The 23,667-nt window shown below is 41.0% G+C and overlaps 1 protein-coding gene across 1 annotated transcript in view; it reads right to left on the bottom strand.

Annotated features, from left to right (window-relative positions):
• Window positions 1-23,667, bottom strand: part of LOC124789293 (solute carrier family 22 member 7-like) — a 237,824-nt gene that overhangs the window by 105,316 nt on the left and 108,841 nt on the right. The gene's annotated exons all lie outside the window — the stretch shown is intronic.

Here is a 23,667-nt window from a genome sequence, read left to right on the forward strand (position 1 = left end):
TCCTGAGGCTGTAACTTTTTTTATCATTCGCCCCACTGTACTCGTATCAACTGCAACATCGCCGTACACTGCACATAAACGTTTATGGATATTCACCACGGTTTCTTTTTCTGCTCACAAGAATTCAATAATAGCATGTTGTTTGTAACGTGAGTCGTATGCAGACGCCATTTTGACGCTGTACTACGGCTCTGCCACCTGTCACAACGGTTCGAACCTTCACCGGCGCACAGAACAAACATGAAATGTGAAACACCAAGAAGGACGTTTGTGAATGTATATTAATGGCTTCTTTTTTTAAAAAAAGAAGTGTGGGACATTACTTACTGAACGACCCTCGTACATGTAAAAGGCTATTCTAGAAGTTTTAAATCTTCAAACCCAAGGAAATCTTTAAAAACAATAAAATATGTGATACAGGTCTTTGCATTTTTTGTATCTCCTCTATAGACTTCACGCCAATTGCTGTGAATTGCGAAAACTACATTACTTGCATATGATTCATCCTCAACGTACTAGCATATCGTAAGCTTACTAGCATCTTGGGGCTGAAATATTTGGGGGGGGGGGGGGGGGACCACATTTTCAAAGTACCCTTCATTGTAACTGCCTCTCGCTTGAACAGTGGAAGTTTAGATCTTGGCAGTCATAAACAAAATAGGCAGTCCATTTTCCTGCATCATGCATACGCACTCAGAACGGAGACATTATCCATTCCAGAACAATTACTTACAATATCGGAACTAATAAAAAAAATGGTTCAAATGGCTCTGAGCAATATGGGACTTAACTTATGAGGTCATCAGTCCCCTAGAACCTAGAACTATTTAAACCTAACTAACCTAAAGACACCACACGTCCATGCCCGAGGCAGCATTCGGAATTAATCCGCCAACACACACACTTGGACCTGTCACAACAATTAAAGGGGAACACGCTGGGGAGCGGTTCTAGGCGCTACAGTCTGGAACCGCTCGACCGCTACGGTCGCGGGTTCGAATCCTGCCTCGGGTATGGATGTGTGTGTTGTCCTTATGTTAGTTAGGTTTAAGTAGTTCTAAGTTCTAGGGGACTGATCACCTCAGAATGTAGACCCATAGTGCTCAGAGCCATTTGAACCAACACGCTGGGAATGTTGTTTCTAAAGGATTTATTTATGGCATGAAACCCTGGAGATACTACTGCAGGCACTGAAAACTGCTCCTGCACCACAATAAAACAACCGTCACAAGTTTAGGAAACAATCTGGAAGAATATTCGCTATGGGATGCTTCCGTCCAATGAGCGTAGCGACTGGTACACTCTGACTAGCAATTCCACAATTAAAGGAAAGCCTTTCCGATTGCTCTTGGCTGACTTGCCTTATTACGACTAATGTCAAGTAACAGCCTCCATGACAAACATCTTCACTTGCAGAAATCAGAACCAGATACTGGGTTGGACTCGGAGAAAATTGGGGTACCACCAGGACGGCTTCTGTGGAAAATACGTTCACTCCATGCTGGTCTTTCTACCTGGCATCAAAAATAACCTTTCTACCTGTTCACTGGACATTAGTTACTTTCGTTCAATGTCAGAGTTTATAGGTTGGCGAGACTATCTTCACCACCAGTAATGCAGCATACAAGATAAATTTGACAGTTGGAACCAATTGAATTTCCGAAACTTTTTCCCAGCAGTGCAACAACACGTAATAGCGGCAACACTTTACACTTTATAATTATCAAAATGACTTTCAGTATTTTCATAGCATTTCATTGCTGTTCAAAATGAATTTAACTACCTTCTAAGAAGGGATTAGCTCCGTTTTCAAAAAGTATTTGTTCATCGAAGCTTTATCATATTCTGATAACCAGATAATTACTTTTAAAGGCTTTTTTGTTTATTGTCTTTTAATGACGAGCTGTACTGTCTTTCCTAGAAGAGTATGATTATAAGTCAAAGAGCAGATTTATGTGTTCCCAAAACAATCGTTGTAATTGTTTCCAGGAGACAAGTGCTTTTTTTTAAAGAACACATGGTTTAGATAACAAAAAAGGAACACGTGAGTATGTTCCATAATACATGAGCTACGCATTTCAGTATCACTAAAAGGACACGGAAACCTTAATTCTAATAATAATAAGTTTATTGCAGGTAAATAGCAATTCAAGTTCAGAGTACCATTATAATAATACACGAAACTAGAAATTTTACGTATTGTGGTTTGTATAGTCACTTATCGACCGTTTCCTTTTGGTACAGAGTTCTATATGGTAACATTTGCAAATTCTATGACATAATTGACATTTACACATTGCATTTTGGCTCATGATATGACGGCTCGTTGCAAATAAGGTGGTGGAAACCACGAACTGCCTTTCTGGTAATCACATATCTCATCTCGAAGTTTTCCTTAGCCCACTTTTTCTCAATCATGGCACCTGTGCTGTAAAATTCTGGAGGTACGTCTTCCCTTACTTTCTTCCATGTTTTTAACAGACTTTCCGAAGCGCTGGTGTTGAGTAGCATCAGGTTTGTTCGCAGGTCTTCAATGTGGAAGGATTCCGTTGGCAACAGGTATACAAGTCTGAATCGTGTTGTTTTGGAGACACCAATTGCTTTCTTCGTATAGGTCGCCTTTACTGTTTATAGTGTCGTTAGATTTTTCACTGTGAGATGTGGTCCGATGATTTCTATGTTGTATGTCAGTATTGGGGAGATTTTGGCTCTGAGTAGTGCCATTGTTGTCTGTTGGCAGAGGGATCTAATGTGATCTATTTCACTGATAGCCATTGGTGCGAGTTTCAATTTTCTCTCTGGTATGAAGCCTATTACAATATAGTCTGCAAATTCGTTTGAGATAACGCCTTCCCTTGGAGGTATTCTAAAATTTCTTCCGCTGCAACGATAAATAACAAAAGACCCAGTGGATCTCCCTGAAGTAAACCGTTTGATTGGAATAACGGCTCTGATAGAGAGAGGCTGTGTGAGATCCTTATTTCTTTCCATCGCTGTATCGCGCTTATACTTCATGGCCATATGTTTCTTTCATTTAAGATTTTCTTTCGTTTTTTTGTCACTAACTTTTTTATTGTAAAGTAAAGGGCTTTTGTGAAGTCTATGAATACTACAAAAAATCCTCTCTGTCTTCAAGAGCTTCCCATATGCTCTTAGCAGGAGTTTTGGAGTTAGGTTCCGGTTTGAATTGATCTTCCTTTCTTGAATGCCACTTGTGTTCGGGGAGGTGTTCGCCGATTGTTTCTTTTATTATTTCGGTTATTATTTTTATGAATACCTTGAAAGATATGTCTTCTCGTGTTATGCCTCTGCAGAGGGTGATTTGTTCCACCGTGTACAAACTCTAGGGATTGATCGATGAGAGGGTAAGGAACAAAACCGGTCTAATGAACTTATGTCCGGAAATGCTTGGTTTCTATGCTAGAGAGCATTTATTCAGTCATACTTTGTTACAGAGACAGCGGTCTAATACTCGCTGTGCCAGGCAGCCACAATTACAGTATGCATAATTTCCTCCTACAGTGTGGTACTGTTCCTCATACGTCATGCCCTAGAGCCCCCTCCTGCCATAGTAATTGGTATTGCGTCCGATTTACGCCTCTTGCTGACTCACCTTGTAATGGTTGTGATGCAGTGTTATACGCAATGGTTTCGCATTCGAATAGGAAGCTTGTTGACATGGTGTTTACTTACGGAAATGGGAATGGCAAAAGGTAACGGGGAGCAAGATTATATTAGGAGACCTATACACGCCGACAACAACCACAGAAACCGCAGCATTCAGTGTTTGCAACAGTGTTTCGTCATTTGTCTGAGACTGGGTCGTTTCAGCAAGCAGGAAACCATGAAGGACGTACCCGAAATGTTCGGACACCAGACTTGGAGGAAAATATGACTAACACAGCGGAACGCGACCGCCGTGTCAGTACCAGGCAGTTGATCCGCCAGTTCAGAGTAAGCCAGACGACCTTGTGAAACATTCTCCATGACAATTGTTACTACCCTTATCACTTACATCGTGCGCAGGGCTTACTAGCTACAGATTTATCGCGTCGGTAGCAGTTTTGTCACTGTTTTCTTCACAAGGCAGCCACAATTCCAGGATTTGTGTCATCCATTGCGTTCACAGATGAGGTCACTTTTTCGTGGAGTAGTATCTTCATCTTTCATAACAGTCAACTGTGGGATAGTATGCAGAACCCCCATGGTATGGTAACAACAATTGAGGCATATGGAAAACATTTTCAACACATGCTGTAACTCTGGCTGCATGGTACAGCGCCTATTATACCGTGGCCTTTTTAACAGAATAAATGGTCTCTAGCATGGAAACCACGCATTAAGTACATTAGACCTTTTTTATTCCGTATACCTTCATCGATCAGTCCCGAGAGTTTGTACTCGATGGAAAAAATCACCCTGTATTTGCTAGCGTCCTTGGGGTCTCCTTTCCCTTGATATAACACTTTCGTTATTGAATTGTTTTTGAAGGGAAGCTGTTTCTTTGCACTTACTGTAGAGTTTTGTCTATATTGGCGTTAGTATTTTGGCATTATTTGCTGTAGAGACTGTCAGGTCCTGCAGATATTTTGTTCTTGGTACTGTTAATGGCACACTTAAGCTCTTCTGTGGCCAGTGGGACCCATTCCGTAATTGTTTGTGGAACTGTCTCCTGTCTGCCCTCTCTCTGCCTTTTAATGCTACCTTGTTCATTTTTTTGTCGGAATGATTTTCCCACTTTTTTCATATCGATGTAATATGTTTCGGCTCGTGTTCTGGGGCGCAGTGTAATATATAGGCCTCTTGTGGCTTCTTCCCCTAGTTACTTTCCTTCTCTTCCCAGAATTCTTTCATCTTTTCTTTTAGAGTTTTGTTATAGATATGTCGTTTTTCAGCGTAAGTCCTGAGGAGCGTAGGGTTCTCTGCGCAGCGAGTTTTCGTCCTTTTGCACCTGAGATTGGAGGCTTGCCTTACTAGTTCCTCTATCGCTACTGTTGCTTCCTGTTGTCGTGAATTGTCTATTAGCACTTCAATTTGTTTTATATCATCTGACTTTGCTTCCAATTTCCTGATGTCTATTGTTCTCGAAAATACCTGTTCCTCTTGTTCTTGTGTTTTTCGCCATTTTCATTGGATTTTTATTTCCAGAATAAGTTCATTTCCGAAGTGGTCCGTGGTTTTCAGTCAAGAGTGGTATTTATTGCCGTGGTTGGACACCTTATGAATTCAATGTCAATTGTGCTTTTGCCGTTGTGGGAAGTACAGGGTGTCCGAAAAGTCTTTCCTGATTACATAAATCGATAACTCCGGCTAGAAGTAAGATAAATTATGAAACTGGTGTCTAATTGTTTACAAACTATCAAAGTTTCTTCACACATCAGTAAACTTCCACATGAACACCCTTGGTAGCACGTAGCACATCTAGGCGATATTCAATTTCCGTCCACACATTAGCCAACATCATTGGAGGGATCGATTCAACGACTGTGGTTATCCGTTGCCGCAGGGTTTCAAGATCTGGTACACGTGTTCGATAGACCTCGTCCTTGACATAACCCCATAAAAAGAAGTCTAATGGGGTTATGTCAGGAGAGCGTGGAGGCCAAACCGTTGGCCCATCACGACCAATCCATCGCCCAGGAAAGGTCATATCGAGATAGGCACAGGCGTCCAAACCCCAATGAGGCGGTGCACCGTCTTGCTGAAACAAGACATTGGGGTGATACGGAAGCAGTTGAAACATGTCCAGATACACTGCAGATGTGATGGTAGCCTCAACGAAGAAGAATAGCCTGATAATTCGATCGTGCAAATAGCGCGCACCAAACATTCACCTTTGGACTGCTCTGGTGCACTCCATGATTTCGCCAGGGGGTTGTGAACGCCAAATGACAAAAATGACAAAAAAAGTTGGTTAATCGGAAAAGGCAATTAATCTGAGAGAACCATAATCGTCCTCAATACTTGATAGCATTGCGACCGCGAAGTCATATCGACGTGGGCAACAAGGCCTGAACGATTTGCACTTTGTATGCACGAAACAATAAACGTTTGTGTAAAATGCCATGGAGAGAACTTTATGGCATCTGTAATTCACGTGAGGCTCTGCGCAACGATTTCTTCGGACTTCGCAGAAAAGACTGCCTTACAGCTTCCACCCTGTCTGCTGAGGTTCTTGGTCGACTAGACCTCGGAAAGTCAGCAACCTATCCTGTGTTAATGAACTTTTCGTGCCAAGCCTTAATGCTCTTGACATTCCTTCCATATGTTGTCTGGAAGTATCTCTGCACTGTGGTTGGTGATCGTGTCTCATGGTACCACAGGACACACTGTGCCTTCTCCTGATTGGTTAACATGGCTTCTTGGGCACTGCACCTCATCCACTACTTACGTACTGCGAACCTAAAACAGAAAAAAACTTTGGTAGTTGTAAACAATTCGACACAAGTTTCATATTTGTATCTTACTTCTAGCCTGAGTTATCAATTTATGTAATCAGGGAAAGTCTTTTCGGACACACTGTATATCTTGTTCCTGCAACTTTTTTACTATTTTTTTTTCATTTCCATTCTGCAGTTCAAGTCACCGGCAATAATTAGTGGTTTATCATGTTTTGTCTGAGTTATCACTGGCCTATTCCTAATTCACCTCTTATATCAATGGCTATGTTGTTCGGTTGGAAGTTTGCAGATATTATTGTAATGTGTATCGTTTCTGTCTGGAGTGTATCTTCCTGTTTGGTAGTTTTAGTTATTAGGTTAATTCCAGTTTTACGAATACATTTATTCCTCCCAGGGGTCTTCGCTTGTCATCTGTTTTGCTTGGAGATGAGTGCAGTGAAATTCCACGTGTCAGTTTTCGGTTGAAAATGTTTCTGTTTCGTTTGCTACACTTGTTGTTGTTGTGGTCTTCAGTCCTGAGACTGGTTTGGTGCAGCTCTCCAAGCTACTCTATCCTGTGCAAGCTTCTTCATCTCCCAGTACCTACTGCAACCTACATCCTTCTGAATCTGCTTAGTGTATTCATCTCTTGGTCTCCCTCTACGATTTTTACCCTCCACGGTGCCCTCCAATGCTAAATTTGTGATCCTTCGATGCCTCAAAACGTGTCCTACCAACCGATCCCTTCTTCTAGTCAAGTTGTGCCACAAACTTCTCTTCTCCCCAATCCTATTCAATACCTCCTCATTAGTTACGTGATCTACCCACCTTATCTTCAGCATTCTTCTGTAGCACCTCATTTCGAAACCTTCTATTCTCTTCTTGTCCAAACTAGTTATCGTCCATGTTTCACTTCCATACATGGCTACACTCCATACAAATACTTTCAGAAACGACTTCCTGACACTTAAATCTATACTCGATGTTAACAAATTTCTCTTCTTCAGAAACGCTCCTCCTTTCAAGACACTGTCCATTCCGTTCAACTGCTCTTCCAAGTCCTTTGCTGTCTCTGACAGAATTACAATGTCATCGGCGAACCTCAAAGTTTTTACTTCTTCTCCATGAATTTTAATACCTACTCCGAATTTTTCTTTTGTTTCCTTTACTGCTTGCTCAATATACAGATTGAATAACATCGGGGAAAGGCTACAACCCTGTCTCACTCTTTTCCCAACCACTGCTTCCCTTTCATGCCCCTCGACTCTTATAACTGCCATCTGGTTTCTGTACAAATTGTAAACAGCTTTTCGGTCCCTGTATTTTACCCCTGCCACCTTCAGAATTTGAAAGAGAGTATTCCAGTTAACATTGACAAAAGCTTTCTCTAAGTCTACAAATGCTAGAAACGAAGGATTGCCTTTTCTTAATCTGTCTTCTAAGATAAGTCGTAAGGTCAGTATTGCCTCACGTATTCCAACATTTCTACGGAATCCAAACTGATCTTCCCCGAGGTCGGCTTCTACCAGATTTTACATTCGTCTGTAAAGAATTCGCGTTAGTATTTTGCAGCTGTGACTTATTAAAATGATAGTTCGGTAATTTTCACATCTGTCAACACCTGCTTTCTTTGGGATTGGAATTATTATATTCTTCTTGAAGTCTGAGGGTATTTCGCCTGTCTCATACATCGTGCTCACCAGATGGTAGAGTTTTGTCATGACTGGCTCTCCCGAGGCCATCAGAAGTTCTAATGGAATGTTGTCTACTCCCGGGGCCTTGTTTCGACTCGGGTCTTTCAGTGCTCTGTCAAACTCTTCACGCAGTATCTTATCTCCCATTTCGTCTTCATCTACATCCTCTTCCATTTCCATAATATTGTCCTCCAGTACATCGCCCTTGTATAAACCCTCTATATACTCCTTCCACCTTTCTGCCTTCCCTTCTTTGCTTAGAACTGGGTTGCCATCTGAGCTCTTGATATTCATACAAGTGGTTCTCTTCTCTCCAAAGGTCTCTTTAATTTTCCTGTAGGCAGTATCTATCTTACCCCTAGTGAGGCAAGCCTCTACATCCTTACATTTGTCCCCTAGCCATCCCTGCTTAGCCATTTTGCACTTCCTGTCGATATCATTTTTGAGACGCTTGTATTCCTTTTTGCCTGCTTGATTTACTGCATTTTTATATTTTCTCCTTTCATCAATTAAATTCAATATTTCTTCTGTTACCCAAGGATTTCTATTAGCCCTCGTATTTTTACCTACTTGATCGTCTGCTGCCTTCACTACTTCATTCCTCAGAGCTACCCATTCTTGTTCTACTGTATTTCTTTCCCCCATTCCTGTCAATTGTTCCCTTATGCTCTCCCTGAAACTCTCTACAACCTCTGGTTCTTTCAGTTTATCCAAGTCCCATCTCCTTAAATTCCCACCTTTTTGCAGTTTCTTCAGTTTCAATCTGCAGTTCATAACCAATAGATTGTGGTCAGAATCCACATCTGCCCCAGGAAATGTCTTACAGTTTAAAACCTGGTTCCTAAATCTCTGTCTTACCATTATATAATCTATCTGATACCTTTTAGTATCTCCAGGATTCTTCCAGGTATACAACCTTCTTTTATGATTCTTGAACCAAGTGTTAGCTATGATTAAGTTATGCTCTGTGCAAAATTCTACAAGGCGGCTTCCTCTCTCATTCCTTCCCCCCAATCCATAATCACCTACTATGTTTCCTTCTCTCCCTTTTCCTACTGACGAATTCCAGTCACTCATGACTATTAAATTTTCGTCTCCCTTCACTACCTGAATAATTTCTTTTATCTCGTCATACATTTCATCAATTTCTTCATCATCTGCAGAGCTGGTTGGCATATAAACTTGTATTACTGTAGTAGGCATGGGCGTTGTGTCTATCTTGGCCACAATAATGCGTTCACTGTGCTGTTTGTAGTAGCTAACCCGCACTCCTATTTTTTTTATTCATTATTAAACCTACTCCTGCATTACCACTATTTGATTTTGTATTTATAACCCTGTAATCACCTGACCAAAAGTCTTGTTCCTCCTGCCACTAATTCCCACTATATCTAACTTTAACCTATCCATTTCCCTTTTTGAATTTTCTAACCTACCCGCCCGATTAAGGGATCTGACATTCCACGCTCCGATCCGTAGAATGCCAGTTTTCTTTCTCCTGATAATGACGTTCTCTTGAGTAGTCCCCGCCCGGAGATCCGAATGGGGGACTATTTTACCTCCGGAATAGTTTACCCAAGAGGACGCCATCATCATTTAATCATACAGTAAAGCTGCATGTCCTCGGGAAAAATTACGGCTGTAGTTTCCCCTTGCTTTCAGCCGTTCGCAGTACCAGCACAGCAAGGCCGTTTTGCTTAATGTTACAAGGCCAGATCAGTCAATCATCCAGACTGTTGCCCCTGCAACTACTGAAAAGGCTGCTGCCCCTCTTCAGGAACCACATGTTTGTCAGGCCTCTCAACAGATACCCCTCCGTTGTGGTTGCACCTACAGTACGGCCATCTGTATCGCTGAGGCACGCAAGCCTCCCCGCCAACGGCAAGGTCCATGGTTCATGGGGGGTTTGCTACACTATGCGATCAAAAGTATAAGGACACCGCCAGAAAAACACGTTTTTCATATTAGGTGCATTGTGCTGTCCGCTACTGCCAGGTACTCCATATCAGCGACCTCAGTTGTCATTATACATGGTGAGGGAGCAGAATGGGACGCTCCGCTAAAAATCCCTAGGTCCACTGTTTCTGATGTGATAGTGAAGTGGAAACGTGAAGGGACGCGTACAGCACATAAGCGTACAGGCGGGACTCGTCTGTTGACTGACAGAGACCGCCGACAGTTCAGAAGGATCGTAATGTATAATAGGCAGACATTTATCCAGACCATTACACAGTAATTCCAAACTGGATCAGGATCCTCTGCAAGTACTATGTCAGTTATGCGGGAGGTGAGAAAACGTGGATTTCATGGTCGAGGGGCTGCTCATGAGCCGCACATCACGCCGGTAAATGCCAAACGACGCCTCGCTTGGTGCAAGGAGCGTAAACATTAGACGATTGAACAGTGGATAAACGTTGTGTGGAGTGAGAATCACGGTACACAATGTGGCGATCCGATGGCAGGGTGCAGATACGCCGAATTCCCGGTGAACGTCACCTGCCAGCGAGTGAAGTGTCAACAGTAAAATTCGGAGGAGGTGGTGTTATTGTGTGGTCGTGTTTTTCATGGAGGGGGCTTGCAACCGATGTTTGTTTGCGTGTCACTATCACAGCACAGGCCTAAATTTATGTTTTAAGCACTTTCTTGCTTCCCGCTGTTGAATAGCAATTCGGGGATGGCGATGGCATCTTTCAACACGATCGAGCACCTGTTCATAATGCACGGAATGTGGCGGAGTGGTTACACGACAAAAACATCCCTTTAATGCACTAGTCTGCACAAAATCCTGGCCTGAATCCTATAGAACACCTTTGGGATGTTTTTGAACGCCGACGTCGTGCCAGGCCTCACCGACCGACATCGATACCTCTGTGCAGTGCAGCACTCTGCGAAGAATGTGCTGCCATTCCCCAAGAAACCTTCCAGCGCCTGATTGAACGTATGCCTGCGAGAGTGGAAGCTGTCGTCAAGGCTAACGGTAGGCCAAAATCATATTGAGTTCCAGCATTACCGATGGAGGGGGCGACGAACTTGTAAGTCATTTTCAGCCAGGTGTCTGGATACCTTTGATCCCATGGTGTATGTCATATTCCTTGAGAAAGTCTCTTGGAGCGATGTTTATTGCACTTTTGGACCACGTAATTCCATAGGAGGATCTTCAAAATTTCTACTAATCCTATTTCTTTGCGTTTTTTTTTTGGGTGGTGTTGTGTCTTGAGGAAGAGGCAACCCTCCATTTTCTGGAGGAAAACTCGAAAGCGAAAGCGTCGGACCGTGATTACTGCTAGCCAAATCCAGCTTTATTCACCAACTGTAAATTGTGAAAGGGTTCAAATGGCACTGAGCACTATGGGACTTAACATCTGAGGTCATCAGTCCCCTAGAACTTAGAACTACTTAAACCTAACTAACCTAAGGACATCCCGAGGCAGGATTCGAATCTGCGACAGTAGCAGTCTCGTGGTTCCGGACTGAAGCGCCTAGAACCGCACGGCCACCGCGGCCGGCAATTGTGAAAGGGGAATGCCTACTCTGAGGGAGTTCGTGTTACTGTTCTTTGCCAGTTCTTCACATTTCACGTTTTCTTTGATTCCGTTCTTACTGAGAAATTGTTTAATTGAATCTACTGTTGTCTCAGCTTCGAACCTCCTACATAGAGCCAGGCCGTCTTATCTGCAGCTTGTAGATCTGCGTCTTGCGTTCCAGCCCTGTCAATATTCCAAGTCCTATGTTCCATGTTGCTTAGCTGGTCTCCTCTCTGTTCTACTGGTAACTTTAGTCCAGTGTTCTTCGTTTATATTCGTTTCCGTTTCTTGATCTTGTCTCATATCTCGTGTTGTGGGTGTTTGGTCTTCATTCGTCTGAAGCACATTTTCTGTTTCCCTGTCCGTAGTGTTGGGTCTTTGCTGCGGGTCTTTTTTTCTTATACTTTCAATTTCTTCCTTTATCAAAATCTTTTCACTATTTTTGAAATCCTCCATCATGAGGCTTATATTTTGCGTAACTTTTGCTGTAATGTTTGCTTCTAATGTTGTATTGTGATCAAGAGGCTGGTTGTCGTAGTTACACAGATAGTCCTGATAGGTATCCGTTTGTGATGGTTGCCTCTCTCCGTTTCTCGTATTAGTTCAATAAATGGCGCCACTTGTCCCACAACGCTGTGGTCGCCTCCCTCTATCTGGGGATTGTTAACTTCACTTTCCAAGATCGCACTGTCTTTGTTTTTAGCTTCTTCCAGGCTCATGTCCAATTTTATTACACTGAAACATTCTATCGAGGTACTCACTACCTTTAAAACGTCATCTTTCATGTCTTTCTTGAGGTACCCTCCGATTTCCACTATATTTATCAAACTTTGTAGAGGACATTTAACGCGTTTTTCTGCTACGTTCGCCATTCCTGAACATCGATACCTTAACTCTATATCTCGTTTATTTTTGATTGCCTAGGACGTTGTCGTTTCTTTTTCCCTCGCTTTGGAACATCTCGGTATGTATTCTGTGAAATCAGCAGTGATCTACTATCCAACAGTAATTTTAAATGACACTTCACGGAAATAATACTGACAACTATTTACAGTTTGTCTTAACTGGCATTAATTCGAGCCCCCATTAATATCATGGATAATCCAATCCACAATCTCTGTAGATATACTTTCCTCATAGTCTTTTGTTTAGCAGTGTGACTTCATACATATGTCTGAGGTGATATTTTGTAGCACTTCGAATAATCTTGGTTTATTATTATTCTGTTAACTGATGCTTTCATCATTTCTTGGTAGAAATACAGGAAAAGCACAATATTTTGTATATTTTTCGTGATTAATTAATACCTGACGATAGGAAGGATGACATTGAAGAAAGAAATTAGGTTCTTAGCAGATGTAAAAACTACAGGAACTACTGCACGTGATCTAAAGAAAGAGCAAGCTATAAGGAATTGTATGGTACCCAAGACAGGAGAATAGTTGAAAGTAGGCATGGGTTCATTTTATCGAAAATACATTGAGGAACAGGCTTTCAACTACCCAAATTCAGACAATGTTGTTTGTTCGAGGACAGTGATTTAGCTTTCAATAAGCTGAAAGAGATTTATTGAAAAGTACTTAATTGCATCATCCAGATGTGAATGGGTCATTCCAATTTTGGACTTTGAAGGTTCAAATTTTCCAAGGAAAACAGGACAAAAGCAAATCATTTCGATCCAATATTGGTTTTGCTATTTATATTCTGAGTAAATTCGAAAAGAACTATATGATATCCAAAAAAGAGACATTGGCTAGAGTCTGTGGATGTAGAAAATTCAAATATCGTTTGTGGGGTCACAAAGCTATTGTAAATTGTGAGCACAGAGGACAGACGTTCATAAAGGACTTCCGACTATTACGTAACAGCCTGTCTAGATGGGAAGTATTTTTCCAGCAGTTTTATATGGGAATAAGATATGTAAAAGGAATAGAGAATTGTGTACCTGATGCCTTATATAGACTATCTGAAAAGGATGACAAGATGAAGAGAAAAGAGAAAGATGAAGACATATACAGATCTAATTGTTTCAAAGCATTGGAAGGAAAGGTTAATATTAGGGATATGGCTCTGAGCACTATGGGACTTAACTTCTTAGGTCATCAGTCCCCTAGAACTCAGAACTACTTAAACCTAACTAACCTAAGGACATCACACACATCCATGCCCGAGGCAGGATTCTAACCTGCGACCGCAGTGATGGCGTGATTCCAGACTGTAGCGCCCAGAACCGCTCGGACACTCCGGCCGGCTATTAGTGATATCTGTAAGAACTCGAGGTGATATAAAATGCAGACAAGATTGATGCCGCTGGTGATTATAAAATAAGGATTTTTTATAAAATATATGAAAGTTTGTTAAATGTGAGGAAGGAAAAAAATTCTGAACTTTGGAGAACGTGTTGTACTTCCCAGTGCATAGGAGAAGTCATTAATCATTTACATCTGGCTTAAGGTCACTGTCGTGACAGAAAGTGCGCTGACATGTCATGAGAATATATAAAATTTGACAATTTGGTAAGGAGAATAGCAGAGAAATAAATTATGCCAAAAAGCCAAAGTAAACAGCGCTACTAGCAGAGAACCGATTCAAACTATCAGATCAATTGATGTGATGAAAATAGTTGGTTCTGATTTATTCAGTCCTTATCAAATATAGTTAGCAATTTTGCCCATATTTTAGGAGTAGTGGACCTGTTCTCGAAATTTACCAAATTGTAGCTTTGCGTAAACCTTCAGCCAAAGTAGTTTATAACAATATGACTAAGTAGTATTTTGAAAATATGAGGAAACCTCAAAGAATAACATCCGACACTGCATCCCGATTTTGCTCAAAATTATGTAGATAAGGGATGGGTGAAAATCGGATACCAGTAGTCCATATGTCTGCCTATTACCTAGCCAACAATCTGACTGGAAGGCATATGCTTGAAACAGATAGACAGTGTGTCCTCGGAGTCTTTCGCGACGGCACACATGAATAAAACGTTCTCGGTTTTCTAGCCGCGTCAATTCGAACAAAATCCTAAAGCTTTCGATGACCAACCCCGCCATCGTCGTCAGGAGTTCACTGACTGCCGGGGCTGCTACGGTTTGTCGCATGATGACGTCATCAGCAGCCATTCAGATCGATCCAACGCGGCGCGCGCGTGTAAGCCCACCCAGGCAGCTAGCGCAGCTATTGCCCGTGGCAGCACCGGTGACGTCAGGTGGCACCAGGGGCAGGCGCCAGGTTTGAAACTGCCGCTCCCGCGTCGCGCATCTGTCTTTGCTTTCTTTCGAGGTCCAACGCCCTTTCCCGTGTCCTGCTGAGTGTGTATCCCTGGTCTCCGTTGAAATTGTTGTTGTTTAAACGAATCTCGAACGCTTCCTTTATAACGGAGTCCCAATGTGTAGAGGCATGAGCCAACACTTTTGTATTTTGGAACTGTATTTTATGTCCGTTTTCTAGGCAGTACTCCGCTATGGTCGACTTGTCAAGCTCCCTTCGTTTTATATGGCACTTGTGCTCAGTACAACAATCCGCAACCGTGCGAATTGTTTGTCCAATATACATACTGCCACATTCACAGGGTACACCACAAACACCGGACACTCGAAGAGTAATGTCGTCTTCAACAGGTCGCAACATATCTCGTATCTTGGGGGCGGGCTGGAACACTGGTCTTAGCCCACGTTCCTGCAGCAGAAGTCCTATCTTACTGCTAGTTGCTCCACAGTATGGCAGGAATACAGTCCATTTGGCCTCTTATGCTGATTCATTAGGTATCCTTCGTCGGCGGCCCTTGAAAGCGTTTGCGATGTCTGTTTTGCTGTGTCCATTTTCCCCGAAAACACATTTTAAGTTCTGCAATTCGGACTGTAGACCGTCTTGGCTCTATGAACCAACGTGTTCAGGACAGCTTTCTTTTGTGCAGGGTGGTGGAAACTATTGGCGTTCAAGTACCGATCAGTGTGTGTTGGTTTCTGGCACACTGAATGACCAAGTTGGCCTCCTACCTTCCTCTAAACCAAAACGTCCAAGAACGGTAGCTTGCCGTGCTGCTCCATCTCGACAGTAAATTTAATGTTCGTATGGACAACATTCATTCAGGGGAATGAAATCACAATTTAAAAAAAAAGAAAAGAAAAAAAGCAGTCCCGGCAATCAGTGAACTCCTGACGACGATGGCGGAGATGGCCATCGAAAGCTCGAGGATTTTATTCGAATTGACGCGGCTGGAAAACCGAGAACTTTTTATTCATATAGACAGTGTCATATATATTGCCATGATAGCAACAGATACTGGAACAAATATGTATCAGAATTTGAGAAAAAAACATGAATCTTTGAATCGTGACATCACGATATTCTCTCACGAAGAGCTTCTGCTAGAAATAAAATCCAGAAGTTTTGTTGAAGAGTTGATCGAGTTGCCTCCATGTTAGGAAAGTACCATTGATGAAAAGAAAAAGATATGTAAACATAAGGCGAGTAAGGAAGCAGTAGCTAGGATTCAAAAATAATGAAACGTTAAAGAATATTAAGTGTAAAATTGGTGACTTAGTTTTGTTTAGGCACGTGGAAAATCAAACGAGATAACCACAAGAATTGTGTATAAACATGGGCGATAATCTGTAAACAGTCTCAATGCCAATGCACATTAGGCAGAGTTTACCATTAGGAGTACAGAATATCACAGATCTAAGAAAATATGAATCAAGAATTGTGAATAGTAGTAACAAGACTGAAAAGAATAGTCTGAATAAAATCTAAATCAACATGTAGTATTACTGTAGTAAATATGATACAATATTTTTAATGTTCGTTATGTTTCAATGTATGTATAAAATTATTGTATTTGTCAAGTATCTAAACCATGTCTTGTAAGTTTCAGATATGCTATAAGCCAAGTACGAAATATAACATTGTGATTACAAAAAAAGGATTTTTTGACAGATTTACTGCACAAATGTGTTTCTATATAATTAATAATGTTTAAAACTGCCAGAAAAGGACTCGTTATAAAATGCAAAATTTGAAAAAAGTGAAAGAAATAAGTAGGAACGAAGAAGGCTCTAGGGTGCATTGTACTAGTCAAAAATATTACCCAGACAAGTCGTAAATTTTAAATAATTTTTGTAAATAGAACTGATAAATTTATGTATTTGTTTGTAGGAAATAAGGACGGAAAAATGTAGAAATACTTGAAGAATTTTTAATTCATAAGCTAAAGGAATTACACCAATTTACAAAGTGTAACACTTGAAATGAATGAAAATATGCAGAGTATGTAAAATAAGTAAACGTTCTGGATACTTGTATACATTGAGTTTACATACTTCTATGAAGAGTGCAAATGCTAGCAAATATTTCAGATAAAAATCGACTAACAGGAAGCTTGTTAGGTTACTTGTACACTGTAAATGTTTACTGAATGTTGTTTTTTGTTATCTTGTTTAGTTTTAAGACAGCTGATACTCTCACTTACACACAGAAGTATAGTGTCGTGAGCATACATTATCTTGCAATTATCCTTTTGGGGATAGCTTAAGAGTATGTTGGGCGCATATAAAGAACAGCTACACCCAAACCCGTTAAATAATAAATTTTTCAAAGCTGTTTTTGACACAACTGTCGATTTATTGCTGTATCTCGAAATGCTTACGCTAGAAATGGAGATTTCTTTTACATATGTAGTAGCTTGAAAAATCAACAAGGGGTAAGAGTTACATCTGTAAGTGTAATTTACTACGTTACTCCAAGAGTATAAATAACAATTAAATTAAAAGTAAATAAGTATATTTCCGCGAACGTCAAGCGCTTTGTTGGACAATTCGCTTGGTGCGCTGTATGGTGATGTGTTCAACAGTAACAGGAAAGGTGACACAGCTAGACTTCGAAGTGTATGGATGTTTTGCTATTGGCCGCAAATGTAAAGTTATATTGTGCTAAACAGAGCGTCGAAATATTCTCAAAGTGATGTGGCGTTTATATGCATGATATTAAGTCAAATCTCAAATTCTCAAGTCGCAGATGCAAGAATTTCTGGACCTGTGGTGCTCTGAAGTTTTGAAAACCATGACTGCCACTGGAACAATGGCTATGGAAAGCACCTTGTTGGTCGGCATTAGAAATTTGTTAGAGATATAAAGAAGGTGTGTGAGATCATTGTTCATCACAATATTGACAATGCAATCACGACAAGGCAAGACTTTCAATTAGTTTTGTAGACATGTGTAGGAGTATTAGGCAAATTAGTGCAAGTCTGAATCTGCAAATAACTTGCATGTTACAGTTCGTTCTTAACGGTGATTTGACTTTAATTTAACATACTGACAGTGTTCTACCCTTAATCCTACGTCATATATTGCAAATAGCAACTTGGTTTAACATAAAGATATAAATAATCGTATTTGAATTTTCTGAAACTTAAACCGGTTAAAAGCTAAGCTTTATATATTGCTCGCCTTTGTTCTTCTATTTGCTGGCGTAAATGTTACTGAAAGGAAGCTCAGTCCAGTTAATAATTTTCAATAGTTACTTATGTATAAGTTTTAAAGATGGCTACCTAAACGTGGCATTAGAAACAGTATTGCTTGCATCCATCTTGAATTTCGCTGCTACAGACGTGATGTTTGTATTCCATGCGGCGGCGGCTTTTGTTATGGCTACACTGCTCGCCAAATGTTGGTACCTGTGCAGAGAGATGGTGTTCCGCAAAAAAATTGATTTTGCGCGTCTCACAGTTTGAAATCTTCACTCGCTAAAGAACTCAATTTCTTTTCGTTACCATCTCACTACTGCGCTTCATCAAACTAAAAAAAACACTGTACGAAATTTTAAAGAGTTCGCAGAGGTAAAAACTAATTGCGTAAACTTTGCGAACGGTTGATTTTAGCTCATACAGTGCATGGAATAAAATGTAGGTAAATTATCGAAATTTTATTTATAATTGAGAGCAGAACGATATCTCATTTCGTCGACGTGCTACTGGGTTTTATATGCGATGGACGGTCGGCTGCGTTCCATCCATTCGGACTTACTGGCTGCTTTGAAATATTTATCGTCCGTCTTTAGGAAAAGCATTAGGCGAAGAAATTTGATTTTTTCACATCAGTCTGATATCTTTTCCTCCCAAAAGATTGAATTTCTTTTCGTTAAATGCCAAAGTTACTGTGCTGCATCAGAGGAAGTAAAACATTCAGCGAAAATTTAAGGATTTTTCAGAGGTAAAAACGGATTGCATAAATTCTGTGTATTGTTGATTTTACCTCGTACATTGCAGTAAATGAAATGTAGATAAGCTATCTAAGTTTCATTTAAAATTTGGAGCAAAAGAATATCCCATTCTGTTCTCGAGTTATTGGGTTTTATACCCGTAAGACGATGGCGCTCGAAGAGCTCATTCATATCCGTGCGCATTGCGGATCATGTGGTCATAAAAACCATCGTATCTCATAAACGATGCATGACATTGTTATGAGACGATTTGCAAATGATCGCACTCAATGAAGCACGTATGTTGTATGGTAAATACATGAAACTTTTCGATTCACCGAGATATGGCAGTACCTCGTCCGTAATAGTGAGAGGTCGACGGCTCAGGACGCATTAAGACGTCCGTAGCACTGTAGGAAAATACAAGTGGCGCTCATACGTGTCCACAACAGCTGGAGAACGGCGTATACTCGCCCACAGCAGCAGAAAGGTTCGCAGAATTGATTATTAATTCAGAGAAAATATCAAAATCAATAAAGCAAATTAGCTCCCTCAGAGGTAATCGACCATAAGAACATAGTCATAAAACTTATTTCTGGGGATTTAATGAGGTGAGTCACAAAAAGCAATGCTCTGGTAATAGTGGGACAATTTTACGATCGAGCCCCTATATCCACCATTTACTTTGGAATCAGCAGTCAATTGCTAGGGCAATCAATTAGGGAGGACAGTGTTCAAATGAGGAAAAATAAGGTTAATACTGTTATTTTTCCAAGTAATAACAGTTTAAACACTCCACTGGCTGACATTTACGGAAAACCGTTATGAAAACAAAAGTTATGCCCTGCTTCACAGTCAAAGTAGTGCGCCAAGAGTATACAGACGGCAGGTATAGCGGCCGACTTCAGGGCGGAACAGCGCCTTTCGTAGCTCAGTATAAAAGTTTTTCCCGCACATAGCGTATTTAAACAATATCCATAAATGAAACACACAATAATAAGACAAACCATTCATAAAATATCACTTTTTTATAACTGATACGTAAGAAACGTGATGAAATTGTACGCAATTTGTCGTCAGACAAAGTAGAAATTGAATTTAAGTAAATTAACGGTTCAGTCTCTCTCTCTCTCTCTTTCTCTTTCTCTCTCTCTCTGTCTCTGTCACGCACACACACACACACACACACACACACACACACACACACACATATATATATATATATATATATATATATATATATATATATAATTTCGTCTAGCTCATGTGTGTTACATCATGTACTCACATAGGCACGTTTTTCTTATTTAAACTATACTTTCTGCTAGCAAACATCTTCTTGAGACAGAAGAATAAAATTAGTAATGATGAATAACTTCTTCAAGACACTATGCCAATAACCCTGTGGAAAACATAAAGCTCTTCTTTGAGAGATAATAGCACTATACTTGGAAAATTGTTAAGATTCTTTATTAAAAAAAACAACAATGCTTTTTCAAAAACGATTAATGTTCTCAGTACACAGTCAACAAATACTTCTCGAAAACTGAATAAATCACTTCCTAGAAGACAACAGAACTCATCTCGAACAAAACAAAGTACAGGGTATACAGAAAGTTAGGAAACACTTTCAGTTACTTATTGCACAAGAATGAAACGTTGAACAGGTATGACACATACGTTATTTTGAAGAGAAACCCTGAATTTTTTTTTCATGTATACCGCCACAGCGTAGTTTGATAATTTGCCCATAGTCAGCGCTAGTCGCAAACATGGCGAGTTCAGGTGCGGAGCGAGTTTTGTATGTGTTGGAGTTCGACAAAAACAAGTGTGCTACAGCTGTTCAGCGGATGTTTAGAACCAAGTACGGTAAGAATCCACCAATAAGGAAGGCCATTTACCACTCGCACAACAAATTCGTTACGACGGGTTGCCTGTTCCCGTCAAAGAGAAGCGGACGTCCCAGTGTGAGTAAAGTGAAAGTGGAGCGCGTACGAGAGAAATTCATAACGAGTCCAAAGAAGTCGGTGCTCCTTCCATCCTGTGAACTCGAAATGGTTCTAATGACAGTATGGAAAGTCCTGCGACAGAAGCTGTCTATGAAACCATTAAAATTGGTGCTAGTGCAGAAGCTCAATGACGACGACAAAGACAAGAAATCTGAGTTTTGTTCGCAGTTGCAACAAGTGAATGAGGATGGGGATGGCATTGTTGATCGCTCAATTTTTAGCGACGAAGCCGCTTTTCACACTAATGGTAAAGTGAACAGGCATAATTGTCGACTCTGGGGTACAAAGCATCTACTCTAATGCATTGAATTTGAGCCTGATTCCCCAAAGGTAAATGTTTTTAGTGCCTTGTCACGTCTAAAACTGTACGGGCCATTCTTCTTCGCCGAGAGCACTGTCACTGGATATTTCTACTTGGACATGTTGCAGCAATGGCTGATGCATCAAATGCAATCGGACTCTCCGTTCATCTTTCAGCAGGATGTGGCTCCATCCCATTTTCATTGTGAAGTTCGTGGGTACTTAAACACGGAGCCGCCACATCGATGGATTGGTCGTGCTACAGAAGGGAACGGCTGTTTCATGAAATGGCCTCCCCAATCACCAGATATCACTCCGTGTGACTTTTTTCTGTGGGGACACTTTAAAGATCTGGTGTATGTACCGCCTCTACCACGTGATGTAACAGAGCTCCGGGAGAGAAGACGGGAAGCGACTGCCACAGTCGACGACACCATGCTGGAACGGGTATGGCGAGAATTCGATTACCGTATTGACGTCTGCCGGGTCACTCATGGTTCCCATATCGAATGTTGGTAAAAAAACCTTTCAGAGTTTCTCTTCAAAATGCAATATGTATGACATCTGTACAATGTTTAGTTCTTGTGCAACGAATAATTGAAAGTGTTACCAGACTTTATGTACGCCCTGTCCTACACAAACAATAAAACTCCTCTAAGAAACAAAATACTGTTACAAGTAGTGTGTCTATAGTAGTATACGGAGAAAATTACGTAAATTTGATTGGTACTTCTTATCGAGTTTATTTTCTATGATGCAAAGTTATTTGTCGTAGGTACTGTAGCCTTTCACTTATCAACGATATCTCTGAACGTGAATATCTCTAGGCGTACACTGAGCCAGGTAAAAGTGTTATTTTTTTTTGGATGGGTAGTTCGATCAACCCAGAATCAATATGTTCTCCATGGCAATATAGTTGGCAGCTAAGTTGGTTACATGGCTAATTTTGTCCGAGTCCAACCTTCTGTGCAGTTTTGATTTCTGCAAGTGAGGAAGTATGTAACTGAATCAATTATCTGGCATGAGTAACACTAAGGCAACAAGGCCAAGTTTACCTGGAAAGGCTTTTTACTAGAGGTATGGAGACAGTAACCAGAATTCGTCAGTCACTAAACGTATTTGGAAGACGGTGTCCGTGTGAAAATTCGTCCAGATTGTCTCACAAACCTGTTATGGTTGTTTTATTGTAATGGCGAAGCATTTGTCATTTCTTGACATTCAACTGTATGGCCACTGTTCGCAGTGATAATGAATGCCGCCTAATGGCGTTGTAGGCACGTAACCCGATAGGAAAAGTGGAACAGAGATAAATGGGAATGATTTTATCAGCGAAGGTGGCTGCAAGTGGGGAAACCCACTCTAAAAATCAGACTTCGATCAAGGGCAGATTGTCGTGATATGGCTACTGGGAGCAACATAACGGGAGCGGCGAACATATTCGACTGTTTACGTGGTATTGGGGTGAGCATCTATGGAAAGTGACTGAAGAATGCTGAAACCAGGAGTAGACGTTTCATCGCAGAATGTGGAGTACAGAGGCTTGTCCGCTCTATAAGGCAGGATAGAAGACGATTTGTGGCAGATCTGACAACAGTGTGCAATGCTGGTGCAAACACAAAGTTTCCGGAAACACCATTCCTTGCATAAATTTAAATAAGAGGCTGCATAATAAATAAGGGGCTTGCAAAATATTAAATAAGGGTCCAGTGTTGAAGCAACAATATCATCAATTACGATTGCAATGGGTGCTCACATTCCTTCTTATATAAGGTTAATGGTCATAGCGGGACATGCCATCATTTAGGCTAACAGCTACTCAAAACTTGCACTACAGAAGCGAGGCGGATCGGTGGAGGTAGGTCAACTAGCATCCCTTCATTCTCGACGTTGTCCCCTATGGCGATGGCATCTTTCAACACGATAATTGGCCATGTCACAAGGCCAGAAGCGTGCTACAGAGGTTTAAGGAGAATGGTAGTGAACGTTAATGTGTAGGGCATCAATTTCGTCTGATCTGAACAGGAATGGAACATGTCTGTGGACAAGCCAATAGCCAGTAATTTACGAGGGCTGCAAAACTTGTGCATAAATATGTGGAATACGTGCCTCCACAAACCAGCCTAGACTTGTCGAATCCATGGCGTGCGGAATCGCTGTTGTACTGCTTTCCAAAGGTGGACCAGTACGGTATTAAGCAAGATTCGGTTCGTCAGTATATGTCTGCTATCCTATCTTCCAGGGTTTCTGTCCTATCGAAACAATATTCCCACACATAATGAAATGCTTCCATTTGTTGTGAGAGATCCAAGAGTAGTTGTAAGCTGCTTGGTTCCATCATTGTAAGTAATTGTCCTGGATTAGTTGTTTTCATCTCCTCTCAGAGTGTGTACGTGTGGCAGCAGAAGATGGACTAGAGTCCATTTAGCGTAAGAAGATCCCTGATAGTCAGTAGCTCAGTTATCAGCTTTCAGTTGCAAACCCGGAACGGCTGCAGGCAACATCGTCCGTCTGTAGAGTTGTGGCAACGCTGAGGCATTGCCATGTAGACGTTTACAGATAT

This window comes from Schistocerca piceifrons, chromosome 3, assembly GCF_021461385.2.
Source record: "Schistocerca piceifrons isolate TAMUIC-IGC-003096 chromosome 3, iqSchPice1.1, whole genome shotgun sequence".
In the NCBI taxonomy this organism is placed as follows: Eukaryota; Metazoa; Arthropoda; class Insecta; order Orthoptera; family Acrididae; genus Schistocerca; species Schistocerca piceifrons.